Below are 16,926 nucleotides of genomic sequence, written 5' to 3' on the forward strand. Positions count from 1 at the left end.
GGTAGTGCTTTCCATATGTTGCTCATTAAACCCACCGCCTCCGTACCCGATAGAGGACTACCACAAATCTTCCACAGCTTCACATATACTTGCAGTGCAAAATGTGAAATGGTGGAAAACGACGACGTTGAAAACCGTCGCCCGCTTTCCGTCTTCTCCGGTATGATTGGCTTTCTTTTGTGATTTTAGGGCTTAATTGATTTTTTCGGTTTTCCTATTCCCGCTTATTATTTGTATTGTTTGAGATCGTACTTTGGTTTCTTCTACATGGCCAGAGGCATCAAGCGGATTGTATTTGAATATGGAGCTTTCTGATTCTTCCACTTTCAGCATCGATTGACTGTTTCTTATCTGAAGTTCTTCAAAATCGATCTCAACATTCTTTCAGTTTATGGACGATGAACTCAGTTGGGTGAGGAAGACGGTTGATTTTCGAATTTCTTCTTTTGATTACCCTAATTTTTCCTCTAATTAAACTAATGGGCTGTTGACTTTTCTTCTCCTTCTTCTTGAAGAAAGAAGAAAGGATTTTGTTAGACCTTCGGTTGTTCGATGTGGAGTTAATAGATTTGGCAGATTTGCAAGATATCGATGGTGTTTGCAACGTCGGCGCACTGGTGGTTAGTGAACCAGATTGGTCGGATTACCATAATCATTTACCAATGATGAAGAGGTCTATGTCATCAGAAAGGTCTCGGGTAACCGATTCGCTGGTGTAGATACAATCAAGAACATCCTCGACATCAAATTGATTGGATGCTCTACAATAACAAACCTGGAATCGGTTCACTATCTGCTTTTTATTCCCTCTTTCCATAATTTTGACTGATCTACGACCATTCATGGAATTTATGATTTCAAGATAAGTATTGGCTTACTGCACACAATGTGTTTGACAAAGTGCGACATTGAAGATTTTCGTTTTTGTGTTCATGTTTTGATGATACTCCTACCAACCTGGCTGATGCGCCTTTGCTTTTTTGTTTTAGGTGATGTAGGCCACTTAAGGACTCTGGAAGACACTGATGTATGATTAACATCTTAAAGATACCATGGTAATGTAAAGGTATTACCTTTCTTGGTTTGCCCTCAATTATTGTTCTTATTATTATTATTATTATTATTATTTTTTTTTTTTTTTATGAATGAGATGATATGAATTTCTCCTCATGTTAACAGGGTAGTCTTGGCTTTCCTTATTTGATTTCATATTGGCTAATTTAAGGGATCCATATGGCTATTAGGTAAGATTTTCTTAGGATCAACTATAGCAAGAAAAAGACGCAGCCATGCATAGGTCATCACACTTCTCATTCACAAAATTTCTTATTTCATTAACAGGCATGTGGGCCCTATTTACACAATATTTTTTATTTGATTTATTGTATTTGTTTCATCATGTTTTGTTGATTGTAACAGTTTAATGATTTACAAGAGTGTTATCTGCAAAAAGCGGAGACATTGGGAAAAACAAGTACATACACAGGAAGAAAGGAAGGTCGAAATGTGAAAGGAAAAGATTATCATGATGGACTTAAGGAATTTCAGTCTATGCTTTCTGCATTTACATGATACATATATTCATAAATTAGTGATTACTTTTAGGTTCTTGATTTGAATTATTGGTTCAATTATTTAAAATAACAACTAACTGTTAACATACATACAGATGGATTTTTGTTGAAATTTAAATTAAGCCTTTTGCACTTATAGGTGCAAATTTGGAAGCAGTAAATCCATTGATATCCTGAATCACCAATTAACCTATTGTCAATTTCCATGATAAGGTTAGTTGATTTGTTATCTTTTTAAAATGATATTAGAATGTTTATATAATATCTTATTTATTCAATGCAATAGCAATAGATGGAAGCACCATCAAATCCAGTCGTTTACTTTGGCATCTTAGAGATTGAGGAAAACCAAAGAAGAAAGCCATATTGTGAGGGAGAGAACACAACGCTGCCCTGCACAAAACAAGGAAGATGTACACACACACAAGTAGTGTTTATTAAATATTGTTATTTACATAAAACCGGTAAATAGCAACGTACTTTCAATTTACACATTTTTCTTTTTTCTATTTTTTGAAATTTCTTTAGCAATTTCTTTTGCAAAAACATAACAACATTGTCGTTAGGCGCATTTTTGATTTTTGAGAGTGAAATACCATAAATAGCAAATGTCACTTCAGATTAGACAATTAAAGCGGATTAAAATATTGTATTCTTCCTCTTTAAGTACTTTATATCATTGACTTATGGTGTTTCTACATATAGCTACTACAACAAACATTATATGTTTTTGACTTTTTTACCCTTTGGCAATAGAAATCAGTTGATATTTTATTATTGTGCATATTTTTTTAGGCATTGCCAAAAGGCAAGTGGTTTAGCTTCATCGATTGTAAAAGAATTCATTGTGTTTTAAAAAATTTGCCATATGTAAGCATTGTAAAGTTTGTTGCTATTTCCTGTTTTTTTATAAAACATTGTGAAATACCCTCCAACCTCTACAACTCCAACACTCGCAACGCGTGATTCTTCCCTACTATTTGAATTATTTCCCATAGATGCTTTCAGATGTATAGTTTTTTTTTTTCAATTAGGTTGTTCTTAAGGATGATTTCTTGAATTTCACAATACATAGTATTTTTGTAATTTCTTATAAACAGGTTTGAATGAATTAATTGATTATATTTATGTATAAATATTGTTTTGAATTTGTAATTTAGTTTTTTTAATTATACATAAGCTTTATTAAAAAAATATTTGAGAAAAAAACTCTTAAAGTTTAAAAAAAACAGTCTATTGAATTTTTAGTTTTATTTAGCAGCCTGCAGACTTAGAAAAAATAGTATTTTTCTATTATCAAATGGGTTGTACATTAATATTTTCTTGCACACTGATCCATTTTTTTTGCTCAAATGTGCTCTATGGACCTTATACCTTTTACATTTTAAAATACCAACAACATCCAAGATGATAGTTACTTTTACCTTTTAAAATACAAACAATAAAGGTTGTTAAGATCGAGATCATAATCTTAAGATCATAAGATCCTACGATCGTACCCATAAAAATATTGTCAAATTGCAATCAGTTTGTTTTATATTTAAGATCGTAGCTATGATTGTAGGATCAGGATCGAGATCGTAAAATCAAGATCCGATTTGATCCAATCCTACCATTCATTGACAAATTGTAACGCCATGTACCAAAACGTTACCCATTTGGGTGTGGTTGATGAAATTATATGATCTGGCGGTTTGGATTGGGTTTTGGGGCCAAGGGATATTTTGGTAAAGTAACAACTTGGGTTTTTATGGAAATTGGATTATTGCTCGGGGAATTCTATGGCAGGTATAGGTTGATAAAAGCGTAGAGCATCTCGTTACCTTTTCTAGGATATAAGGATCGTCATAATCGGATTTATAATGAAGAAGTTATGGCATTTGGAGTATTTTAGGGTTTAAGAGGAAACCCAAGTACACGGGGCCTACATAGGGAGTACGTAGGGTGTACTGGTGCGAAGTGTAGGATGATGGGTGTACTGGTGTACGCTTTGCGTACCAAGTGGGAAGGATCGCGAAGCCTCGGCCTCGTATGTTCGGCGTACGAGGAGTACGCTGGGCATACAAAGGGTACACGAAACCCTTACTTTAAGTGTGTGTACCTTATTTAAGCATCTTAAGTCTTTAGGGTTCGCCTCAATACCAGCCCCCAGACCTCCTAAAACCCTCATATCGACCCTTAGCCTCCATTAGTGTGCATTTAAGCTCTTGAGGAGAATTTGGTGTTGCTTTGCTCATTTTGAAGAGATTAAAGAAGGGTGAGGTTCATAGCTTGGTGGGAAACTTAAAGATCCAGAATCATTCATCACTTTGTAAGCTCCAAGAGGTATCAAGTTTAAATCTTGACTTGTTAAAGCTTAGATCTATTATTGTCTTGATTTTCATGATCTTGGGTCCCTTTTTGAGTTGATTGATGGGTTCATATGTTTATTGGACTAACTCATTTAGATCTAAGTTTTTATGAGTTTCTTAAGCATAAATGTGCAAGCTTATGAGGTTTAAGGTCACATGCATGTGTTAAGTTACCTAATAATTCCTTTTGAGCTTTAAGAGCTTCATTTAGTTATGCATGAACGTAAAGTTAGCAACTTTAAATGATTATCTAGCTTAAGGAAGTCATATCTATGTTTTGGATCAATCTCTTATTGGATTAAGGAAGAAAAATAAGATTGGGATGAATGGAGGAGTACACTAGGTGTATAGGCCTATACACGCAGTGTAAAAGCCTTTATGCCAGTACGCTTAGTGTACAAGCTGAGTACACCCCCGCGTACTCAACAGGAATGGATTTTGGTGTTTGGGCTTCAGTTTAGGCTTTTAGATTGTTGAATTGGTCCATGGCTTGGGGCCAAGTTATAAAGAGGGTAAAAAGGACTTTTACCCTAGTTTGGATACTTAGTGTGGGTCGGATATGATTATTGATGGATGATTAACTTGTGATTGATAGCGTGGGGATTCTTGCAGGCCATCAGCTAGAGATTCTTTCTGTGAGATTCGGCAGTGTGAGGTAAGTTTCCTAACAGTATTTAGCAGGCCTAAGGCACCAATGCCGGCCTATGGTTTAATGTGCTTATTATGCATGTTGTATGTGTGACTCTTGCATGTGTTATGTATTTTATGTTTACCGAGCAGGGCTCGATGATGGGCGAGGCCTGATGAGTATATTATATGCTAGTTATGTATATGTGTTTTTATGATTACTGGATACGACCCGATTCCGGGCAAGGCCCAAAGGCTAGTCTGTATGCTTTTTATCTCTACAATTTTGGCATGTGTTATGTGCTTATATGTTATATGTTTATATGTTTATACTGGGCGGGGCCTGATGATTGACATATTTGTATATCAAGCGGGGATTGATGTTGGGAGGGGCGGGATGATGGGAGGGTTCCATAATACCTTGGTATGTATGGTAAGTGGTATTTTTGTGAACTCACTAAGCTTTGTGCTTACTGTTTTCAATTTATGTTTCAGGTACTTCGGTTTGGAAATGGAAGAGCTCGGGATGATTGTAGAGCACACACCACATGTTTCCATATTCTGTGATTTACTTTGATAACGATGATGTATTAATAAAGCTTTGATTACGTTGGCTTATGAAAAAGAGATGATGTACCATTTTAGTGATTTAAAAATGAAATTTTTTTGTGTCGTATATTTGGGATGTTTCAAGTTGGTATCAGAGCCTTGGTATGAGGGATTCAGACATGCTCTCAGGTGAGTTTGAACTCAAACCGAGGATTTGGTAAAGTTTTTTTTTTTCAAAAATGAAAGAAAATGATTTAGAAAGGAAAAACAAGAATGTGTATGGTGCATGCAATCTATCTAACTCAAGTAAGTTTTCCCAAAATACTCATATATGTTACCTGATATGTGATGCCTTGTAGCGTAGGAAGCATGGGATGCTAGATTGGGTATAAATTGTATACATAAGGTAGTTGACAGTGAGAGTGAAGGTTCCTAGCATGAATTGTGGTTTGTGAGTTTGAATGGTCTTTAGTATTTCTCTGGATTGGAGTGCTACTGCATGAATGTTGCTTGCTTTGTGCTTTATGGAACTCTTAGATGATGGGAGTTAGTTACTAATTGAATATGTTAAGTTATATGTGATAAAGGTTGAATAATCTCAGAGTGATGGATTTGACCCTATTATGCAGCTCTTGTCTGAGTCCAACCGTTATAGGGATAAGTCTGTTTCTCGAAGGATTATCTAAGCTTTGTTACAAGTGATTGTATTCACGAGCTATGTAACTGTCATTATGGGGAGTTCTTCAGCAACTGATGGAAGGGTGAGGTCGGGAACCTAAGGAAAACCTAGGAGGTGCTTTAGTAGGTATAGTAGTTCAGTTTAGTGATCATGTAAAATATCAGTTTGCAAAGGTGACCTAGAGGGTTTAGGATGCTTCTTGAGGAAAGTATTCATAGGTGTGGAGGGTAGTATTGGGCACGTACTACAGAAAGTATAGGATCCATACTTGAATCAGGGAGAGTCTAGGGAAATCTACGAAGCCTGTGACATGATGATTCATTGGTATTTTCTGATCTTTTGCATGTTGTTTCGGTATGGTGTTGAACACTCAAGAACGGGGTTCATGTTTTTATTTTTGCTCAGGTATAGGTACTGATCCAAGAGATGAGAGGATGCTCTCATCTCGTTGGAGATTACCCGTAGTATTTTGGAGCAGGCCCATGTGATCCCCAAATCAGTCAAGGAAGGGATTTTGGAGCTCTTAGATGGTCACTCAGGGCCTTCCAGCCTAGATTGTAGCGGGAAATGTCCATTACATTTTTTCTAAAATCAAGTGGGCCACAAGAAGGCCGACTGTCAGACGTTGAGGGGTGGAGGAGTGAGTGTATTTGCTCTGGTTTCTTTGAGGATCTCTTATGCATGTAATTATGGGGCATGAGCCCAGCTGGGAGGAGCCAAGGATTGCTGTGTCAGCCGGAGGAGGTCAGGATTACTTCATGTGCTATTGCGGTATGTTATCTTCTACTTTCTTCTAGGTTATTATCGGAAATTCGTATTGCTTTGGAGTTTTGCTTGGGTTTGGGTAAGCAATATCTCAGGTTGGTTCCCTGCTATTGTACGGGTTATATTATCAAGGATTATTATATGCCATTCTGTATTATGAGAGTCTTTAATGGATCATTAGTGGGTCGTATCTTGTTGAGCGGGTTTTAGTGTGTTTGGTTGCTACTTTGGTTCTTGATGGGATCAATTCGAAGGTATTGTTTGGAGGACCTATGGTCAGGGTTAGCAGGTTAGTTCTCCAATGAAGTCAGGGTTCCATTATTTTATATTTTGGTCTAGTGAGATCGCTAGTCATCTATGGAAGAACTTTTGGGTTCAAACACTATCGTTACTAGGGGAGGAGTGGTAGTAAGAAGACGGTGGTGATAGTTGCAGGAGTTATTTGGTCATTAAAAGTGCCAGGTGGAGATTTGTATTTCGCATGGGTGGTAGATGGTTAGAATTTAGTAATTCTTTAAGGATGGAACTTAGGGTGAAGATTCACTAGTTCAGTGCAAGGGTTATGATTTTATTTCTCAGCATAAGAACTTAAGGAATTGTTGTGGTATCATGGGCGGTGATTGGAGATACCGGACTTGCTAAGATTTCAGGGAATATTCATATGGATTTCAGGAGTTTGGCGATTATCAAGATTGGCTAATAATGGAACGCTAGTATTAGTAAGTGCATGTCTTAGGCGGTTCATGCTACATAAGGTTTGATGGGTTGTGAATCCATCTGATTTATGGGATAGGCGAGCTTCGTTGAATTTAAGTGGGGGAGAATCAATCAGTATCTCCGAGAGTTGGATCGGGTGTGGAACTAGGGCAAGTTTCACATCCTGTTTAGGAAGAGAGACGACCCAAGTGGCCGTTTGGATTGAGGATGTGTACATGGGAGTTCAGGAAACTTCCAACAGCTGTTTGGCATCTTCTTTGTTATGCATAGCAGGCTTGTGGTTGGATCCAGGTCGAGGGTTATGTTATTGTTCTTATCTGATGAAGGCTTTGGGGTTTGAAGCATGACCTGAACACCTGATTGATTTTAGAAGAATGCGGGTTCGATTCAGGATAATTGGGGTTAAGATGGTTTTGTTGTGGTGATACCAGGGGTGGTAACTATGGTTGGTTAAAGATATTGTAAGACTGTGATGGGATCGTAGCATTCACCAGTTGAGGTAGCCTATTGATGAGGTGGTCAACAGTTTAAAGGAGGATCAGCTCGTGCCTTGGGCACAATGGACAGGATTGTCGAGGTGCATTTCTCTGTTTTAGGTCGAGGATCATTGGGGTCCAAGGCGGAGTCGGGATTATGTAGCTCTAGATGGTTGGGACCCGTGGGTGAGGCCGCTCCATGGTATAATTTTGGTGGGACCCGTGGGCGAGTATCGTGTGTATATGGCAATGCAAGTGGGGACCTGGTAAATACCGTTGGGTTAAGGTTTTGGATCTTGGGTTAAATTGTTATTTGGACTCTTAATAACCTGGTGGCAAGACCAGGTGCGAGACTTATAGTCTCTGCGATGGTTTGGGAACCTTTATGTATCCCTGGTTGGCGAGGGGTTGTTGTGAATAAGAAGGTTGTGGGTGAAATGAAAGTGTAGATCCTTGGATCTCGAGTTATGAGTTAAGTACCAACTTGGTTCTTAGTGGAACTCTTGTTGGCAATCGTAGGCATTTGTGGGCAAGTTCTTCATTTCAGTGGAATATGAATTAAGGAATATTTATGGTAAGGGGATCAATTGAAGGGTTCATGGTTAAAGGATGGTTTCAGTTAATTGGTAGATCGTGCAAGTATGGGGTTTCAAAATTTCAGCAGCGGTATGTCAGTTTGGCAGTTAAGGAAGTAGTGTCTTGTTCAACACTAGAAGATGTATCTCCTAGTTGTCTCGTATTGTTCTTTACATTCATGGAACTGTTATCATCAGGATGAGCCGTCTCTCGAGGGAATATCTAATCCATTTGGTCAAGGGAGAGATTGTCGGCAATAGTGTTTGGTCTGTGATTCTGTTTTCTAGCAAGAACCTCTAGTTATCAGAAGTTAAGAAGTCGATTGGGGATAAGTAGAGTGGAATATTCAATGGTTTGGCATGGGTGGTCTTTCAGGGAATCGGACCAATTTGAGATTTCAAAAATTTAGGATGTGTAGATGTGATTATTCTGTATGGTTATTTTGCAAAGGATTGTTTTTTGGCAGCGAAAGGATTTGTTCATCTCTGGGTTGGAGAGTCCTGCTAGGGTTGGTTTTGGTTACATTGTGAAGGTTGTGGTATGCTCGGGGTTGTGACCATGATGCTCAGGTTGTCTGGTGTATAAAGAAATAAAACTACGTACTATTTCCCGGTTCAGTATAACTTACATTTTTGGTCTTAAAGTTCAAGACTACATTTTACATTTATGAAAATATTGGATTTTATGGAAAACATTATGCTATCCATTATAATGAAACATTATTGACTTTATGCATACAAAAATGCATATGAACTCACCAACTTTAATGTTGATGCTTTTCAAAACTGCTTGTATGTCACACCCCCGAACCGTCAGAAAACAACGGCAGAAACGTCCGAGGGCAGGTGACGTCATGCGTAGTATCATAACAATCGTATCATAGCAATCAAAGTACACACAACCATTACATTACAATATGAATATTTACATCTTGTTGAAAACATAGTTTGTATACATCGATATAAACAAAAGATAAAGTCGAGACTCCAAAATGCTCTGTCTTTACCAAAAATTGGCAAGCGTACCTGTCTATCGTTGTCCTGAGAATACAAGCGGTTTTGAAAACGCATCAGCATATAGCTGGTGAGTTCATAAGCATGTTTTTGTATTGAAAACTAGTCACTGAGTTGGAACAAATGAGTTCTTTTCACTATAAGTAAAATGTCATTTCTATCGAAAACCATAGTTATCAAGTTCTGAAATATGTATGCATGCTTTCCAATAAAATATAATATTTTCTAACATGCTTGTCGATTACTGAATGAAAATTATGTTTCGTTCGAAAACCCTGGCTACCACCAGTATGTAGTGTATGTTTTGTTCGAAAACCCTGGCTACCACCAGTATGTATAGTATGTTTTGTTCGAAAACCCTGGCTACCACCAGTATGTATAGTAGTTTTATTACTTAAAATAAAACAAAAGATTGTGTCCCTGGAATACCCTCCAGTAAGTAGATAGGTAGTTTTATTAATTAAAATAAAACTATAGAAGAAAGAAATCCCGTAAACAAAGGTTAGTTTATACTTATTGTGAGTCGTATAACCATACTAATATGACCGGTGACATCCTTCGCATTTCTTCAGGCGTCATACGATTACAAAATTTGTCATCCTAGGCGTGCCCGCCTAACTATAGCTAACAGTTCAGGTGTGGGATTGTCGGTCCCGAATAGATCTATTCACAAACTTCATGCTCTCCCTCCAGGAGACTCTGATTATACTAAAGGTGAGGATTTATTGGTACCTCGAGGGGCATAACGAAGATAGGTCTCACAATCCTGTATTAACTAGTTTACGTATGGTTCAGTTGTTCTCAAGCTCGAAATTATTAGTAACGGCGTAGAGTATAAATAATTATACGTAAAATAAATATTTAGCAAGATGCTCTAATTTTCTGTACATAATAATGGATAAACTAAATCTGTCATAGTTTATGAGTTTGACTTTATACGAAATCTGAATCTGTAAAACCGGTAATGAATTTCCAAAACTATACCTATTATAGTTTGACTGTAGGTTGTGTTCGTATATTGTTCTGAAAACTATGCAATTATGTTTAGAAAACGTCCCTTGTGCTCCGCATATTACAAAGGGGTAAAGTATCTTAAAAGTTTGATGTAAAACTTGTTGTAATTGCATAAGTGAAAACATTTATGTTTGGCTTGTATTCCCCCTGAAAACGTTTAAAAACTCTAAAAGTATAGGGGTATGAACTCATTGTTTAACGTAGGATTCGAGTGTACGATCGGTATGAGTGTTGAGTGTCAACTGATGTTTCGTACGCAAGTGGATCATATTAACATATAGTAACACATATATGCATTATATTAACGTATTCCATGACTAAACATGACGGGAAACCACCCTAAAGACTTAGAAATTCTTGAACTAAGTGTCGAAGCCAAAAATGATCGAACGAGGGAGGTGTATGGCCACAAAATCAAGGGTTTGGTGTGTGTGCGGCCAGAGTGTGTCGCCAGGGTGTGTGTGCGGCTACATACAGGAGTGTGCGGCTATACAGAGTGTGTGTGCGGCCGTACACACGGGTGTGTGGCCGTACACAGGGGTGTACAGACGTACACTCTTCATTTATGCTCCAAAAGTCGATTTTCAATTGTTTTAAGGCTCAAACCAAGTCCAACTAGAAGATAGGGGGCCAAACTCTCACTTTGGAGGGTCTTTGAGGTGTGAACGACCACCTTATGAAGGTTTGCAGTCGTACACCTTCAAGTGATTGTTGGGTTTTGAACATTCTAACACTCCTAAGTGTACATGCAACCCAAAATACCTTGGATCTATGTTTTCTCTATTATACATGCAAATATCAATTTTCCAAGGTATTATCCTAACTAGCATATTATGAAGAACAAGTAATCTAAAACTAGTAGAATTACATACCTCTTTGTTGGTGCTTGATTCCATGGAGCTAAAGAGCCTAGTGCCCCAAATGTGACACCTCAAATGGTTCATAGAAATTGGCTTCACCTCTTATGTATACACTAGTGCCCATTTCACCAACCAATGGGGTCTTTATATAGTGTGCACATTAGGGTTACACCATGTAACCCATGACTTTACCCATTCGTTATGCTCCATGGGTTTTAACCTCCATAGAGTATCCATGGGCCACCACATGGGTTAAACCCAACATAAGGAATTATGGATCATAAGCCATATATATAAGAATCAATGATTTACACAATCAATCCCCATATATTTAATTAGTCTCTTTTTGATCATTAAATTAATTCCAAATTAATTATTGATCAATACTAATTAAATAATATGATTTCATATTAATATATTAGAACTTATAATATATTAATATGTCACAAATATCTTCTTCTCATTCAAAGGTCTACCCAAATGTTCCGATACCATGCAACCCAAATGGACCATACCGGGTCGGGTCAAGTATATACCAATTATGGTTATGGACTTAGACACTAATCCAACAGTCTCCCACTTGGATAAGTCTAATAATTATTATTGCAAGTATAACTTCACAACCTGACCAGCAATCGTAGCTCTTAAAAACTGCTGCGGAACTCTGAACAAATCAATGACGCGTCCATTAGATAAGTGATCATATATTCCTCAATTCTAGTTATCATATGGACCAAGACATGGATTATAATCATTCTCTATGTCTATTTTTTGTTTCCCGGTTTCTGATTTATGACAACCGACTAATTGAACAAATCAAATCGGTCCAGGCTTGGTCAAGCACTTATGGGTGTCATCACTAAATCATCGAGGGGCCCACATATATCGCTTTTATCCCTTTAAGGGTAAAAGGAATGGATAAACTTTGACTCAAATGCTTGTATTGACTACCTGTTGAATCATACACAAAGACACGTTTTATAACATCGAGTTACGAATATGTTTTCGTGCAATCAATGTATAACCAACTCAAAGTCAACAACTAATATCTCTAGGTTTGAAGAATATAAGATATTATCATCTCATGATTCACTCGTGATAAAATCCATGAGCACTCATGAATTTTGTAGCAACCATTGATATGTCTAATGCACATTAGACAAATCTTACAAGCCAGATTCATGACAGTCTTGATTCATATCTACTTCCAACATATGACCGACTGTGGATGGTTTGAATAACTTAGTCATTCGGGAAGAATGGCCTAGTTATTCTGGAAGTCAAAACATGCAAAGTGAAACACAAAATAATACTAAATCCTATATGGTCTCAAACTCTTGAGTGTAAATAAAAACCCTTTTATCTAAGCACCATATTGATTACTCATTATTCATTGTTTCAATTTATCAACTTAATACTTGAATTGAAACAATAGTCATGCCATGCACCAAGCATGCATACTATGTTCGTCCAAACAATAGCTATGCCATACTCCAAGTATGCACACTATGTTTACATATGGTCTTCTCTTTGTGAAATAGATCAATTGACAATATTTCAATGATGTTTGTTTCACAATTCCAATCCTTATTGTAAATGTAAGAATACCAAACTCTTGCCATCTACTACAATATGTTAGATTCTAAACTTATATGCAGTGATCCCTTTGTAATTACTATGCACAGAAGTGTTGGAACCTGAAAGTGAACCTCTAGCAATCCTAAGTATATATTCCGAAGGCTGTCAATTCCGAAGATAGATGAGATCTGGAACATGTCCGAAGCTAGAGAAAGGGAGTGAAGAACCTTGAAGAGAAACACATTTCGGAACTGATCCTGAAGTTCGGAATGCTTAATGATCCAGAACCAAACCTTCATCTCGGAACATCACTTCTCCGAAATGAAGTTATTTTGTCTATTATGCATTTATTATGTTTGTCTTGTATTTTGATGTAACATTTCATAGGTTATGTCTAATGTTGATTTAGGACAATCAGAATGTCAGAAACAGTTCTTTTGTCCAGTCCTATGTAAGTAACTTGGTTAATTCGTTGTAATACTCTCTCTTATATGTAGGAGCATTCAATACAAGTCAACAACGAATCTTTCTCTCATTTTTAGCATTTTTATCTTCATCACATTAAAAAACATTCTACTTGTTCATTTATTGATTTTTCCTTGATCATTATCTACTTATTCATACTTAATGTCTTGATCATTTGTTGAACTAATTATCTAAGACTTGACTAGTCTTTCCAGTCTTTGACTTGAACATCTATTTGTAAGCAGACATTGATCTCATGCATTTACTCAAAGTTTGAGTTCTCGAACCTTGTCCCTGCGCAAAGATCTTGTTCTCTCAATTGGTATCAGAGCTTGAGTGGTTGTCCTTTGAATCCATAAGATCAGATTATAGTTGTTTTGAAGTTACTTTGGTATTTCAACCATTTCTGTGTTAAGGATAAAAGCTCTTCTATATACCACTTAAGCTTAAAGATATCTTGACTTAAATGGCTGCTTCAAATCCTCAACAAATGATTTCAATGAAAATCGCAAATAGCGTGGGTGGCCCTACATGTGACCCATTGCTAGTTGTGGAAGAATATGATCACTAGAAAGTCAGAATGGAAAGGTTCCTTTTAGCCAAAGATAAAGGTGAAGAGATCTAGAGATCTGTGAAAGAAGGTCCACATGTTCCAGTTAGAACCATTGTAAGAGATGTTACTGCTCAGCTTATGGGTCAAGATGAAGCTCGTACAGCCCCTCTAACTACAGATGATGTTGAAAAAGCTGCATGTTGATCAAGTTGCCTTCTCGGAAATGGTGTTTGGTGCTCCTCCATCACTCTTTGAGCACATCAAGCTATGCAAATCAGCGAAAGAAATTTGGGACACTCTTTAGGATCTGATTGAAGGTTCTAAAAATATGAAGGACAAACGACTCACCTCCATTGTCAATGACTTTGACACTTTCACTACCACTCCAGGTGAATCCGTAGCCTCAGCCTCCAACCGATATCGAATCGTTGTCAATAACATGACTGCTCATGGGATTGTTCGAACTCCTCTCGGGTACAATATCAAGTTCATTAATAGTCTTGTTAAAGGATGGGGAAATGTAAAGTCTTGTATTCAAAGTAATGGTTCCTTAAAAAAATTGAAACTCTATCAACTTTTTTATGAGCTTCAGGGACATGAATCTAATGTTGCTCAAACCATAAGAGAACTTTCCGAAGGGCCACTCGATCTAGTTAGTTCTTTTGAATCAACCATTCCGAACCTACCTGCTCCGGAACCATACAAACCAGCTGTCCCTTTGCCTTAGCCTTCTTTAACCTCCTTATCCACACATATCGATCCTAATGATGGTTCCGGAACTTTGGATTTTGAGCTTCGTTTCCAAAAAGAGTTTGCGCTACTTTTAATAAAATACAAACGTCCTTTCAGCCCCTCTTACAAACCATACCAAAACAGGTTCAGTGCCCCTCACCAAAACCATCCTTAACCATATTCTGCTCTGGAACCAAAACATACCTCCGAAAACCCTCCTGCATACAAACCTAACCTCACTAAACCAAACCCAGCCCCAGAATCTTCTCAAAATTCCAACTTAGAAAAATCAAAGATTCTATGTCACAAATGTGGTCATGCAAACCATTTTGCAAAAGATTGTTTAGTTGATGCTCCACAAAAACCAAAAATCAAGGACTAAGCTTATTATGTTCGAAAAGCACAAGAAATGGTTGAAAGTGAGAAGGCATTTGTCACTACAGTTTGAAGAGATATTGAAGGATACTGGTCATCAGGAGATGACGAAGATTTGGTGTCTGGAAAGGATATATGTTTGATGGCAAGACAAACAATTGAATGTGATGAAGGTTATTGGTCTTCTGGATCCGAAGATGAAGATGATGTCGCTGAACCTCACTACCGCTACATGGCCACTAATGATCCACCAGGTCGAAGCATTGTTCAGCAGGTCAAATCCATGATTTATGATAATAATTTTAATTTGACTTTATGTGAACCTTATTTGAATCAGATCCAAACAGATATGAACACTATCTATAAAGCCTATGAGTCTGCCATAGAAGCAAGTGAGAAGAAAGACTGTGAACTAAGTCGTCTTAGACTATGTTTTGAGGATAAGAAATTGAAAATCGAGTCTCTAGAACATGAACTTGTGATGTCGAAAGATGAATGTATCATTTTAAAGGATAAATGTGAAATCACTTATTCTGAACAAAACATTTTGATTTCTGATAACAAACGTCTCAATGCCAAAATAGATGCTTTACATAACTCTGTAGACATGCTTGAAGCTGATATTTGAATGACTCATAATTTTCGTCATCCATGGTCAAAAGCTCCTGGTCTCGGAAGCGAGTTTCTGAAACCTATTAATAGTGCCCTCAAGGAATTGTAAAATTTGTCATTTATGGGAGAGGTTCCGAACATCAAAAATTCAGACACTCCTATTTCCCCATTATCACCACTTCAGGAGGATAAAATATCTTTTGAGTCCCTAATTCCTGAGTTCCAACCAATCGTTGTCAAGTGTTTTGATTCCACGCCTCTTTCGCCTCTGATAAACCTGGACCTGAATCAGACCACATAATATCATCATAGTCTCTCAAATTGTGTGGACCATGTTCCTATAAGCAATCATGTCAACAACTGCATGATTGAGGAAATTATTCCGGAAACAACTAAAGTCAATGCCTCGGGATTCGTATGGGCATCTCTAGATGATAAAATTGAAGTCTAAAGTAATGTGTCCTCTGATTCATGTGAATCAGACTCCATAGTTCTTTAAAAAACTTAATTAGTCCCCATCACTCCCAAATTTTCAAATCCATCCAAAGGTCAATCCTCTGGATCCTCTCCTAATCCTAAGAGAAAACCAATGTTGAATAGAAATGATGTTGTAGATCCCAAGGTCGAAGCTAGAAATGCTTTCAAAAAGGAAGTTAAAACTAGACAAGATTCCAGATTCCTTGCTAATTCTAAACCAAGTTCATTCCGGAATCCTTGTGTCTTCACTCATAGTCATAACTCCTTTGTTCCTACAAGAATCCTGAAGAGACCTTCCGAACCTCCTGTTCGTTCTGAACCAAAAGAAGTCCTTAGCTCCAATTTACCTCAAAATCATGTTAATGTCAATGTCAAAACCATCCAAAATACCTTACCGCCACCTCAAAATGTATCATCTGTCTTTATTGCAAAATCTGATGCAATAACTTTTAAACCAAGAATTTCAAAGAACAATGTGTTGCCAAACAAATTCACAAGTCCAAAAAACACTATTTCAATATCTTCAAACAAAAATGTTGTGTGGAAAATCAAAACATCCGTTGACAAAGCAACTGTATCAGAGATAAAAAAAAAGTGTCCATCCTTTGGATACCAAAGTTCAGAAGAAGTCAAGTCCTAACCCACAAAGAGTTGAATATGACTACTGGATAGACGAAAAGACTTTGGCATTCTGTCTTTTTCCAAACCACTCAAGAAATCTCACCAAAAAACAAGTAGTTGTTCCAGAGTCACAATTAAAGTCCAAAGTCCATGCCTATGTCCTGAAATGTAACTCGGAACCTAAAAGATCCATTGTTCACTAAATTTGCAGGCACTTTCTGCTTCGGAGCAAGAAACAATATGGTATATTGATAGTGCTTGCTCCATGCACATGACGGGGCAGAAGGACTTTCTGCGTGATTTAAAGCTTTC

The 16,926-nt window shown here is 37.3% G+C and overlaps 1 long non-coding RNA gene across 4 annotated transcripts; it reads left to right on the forward strand.

Annotated features, from left to right (window-relative positions):
• On the forward strand, positions 1 to 2,274 carry LOC111881347 (uncharacterized). Of its 4 annotated transcripts, none has more exons than XR_006192315.2 (6): positions 1 to 160; positions 276 to 412; positions 516 to 1,066; positions 1,180 to 1,605; positions 1,714 to 1,787; positions 1,861 to 2,274. It is a non-coding gene; the product is annotated as an uncharacterized LOC111881347 (long non-coding RNA). The 4 variants fall into 4 exon arrangements; XR_006192316.2 differs by having other exon boundaries at positions 1,180 to 1,297; positions 1,420 to 1,787; XR_006192314.2 differs by having other exon boundaries at positions 516 to 900; positions 990 to 1,066; positions 1,180 to 1,787.
• The last annotated feature ends 14,652 nt before the right edge of the window (positions 2,275 to 16,926 follow it).

This window comes from Lactuca sativa, chromosome 5, assembly GCF_002870075.4.
Source record: "Lactuca sativa cultivar Salinas chromosome 5, Lsat_Salinas_v11, whole genome shotgun sequence".
Lineage (NCBI taxonomy): Eukaryota > Viridiplantae > Streptophyta > Magnoliopsida > Asterales > Asteraceae > Lactuca > Lactuca sativa.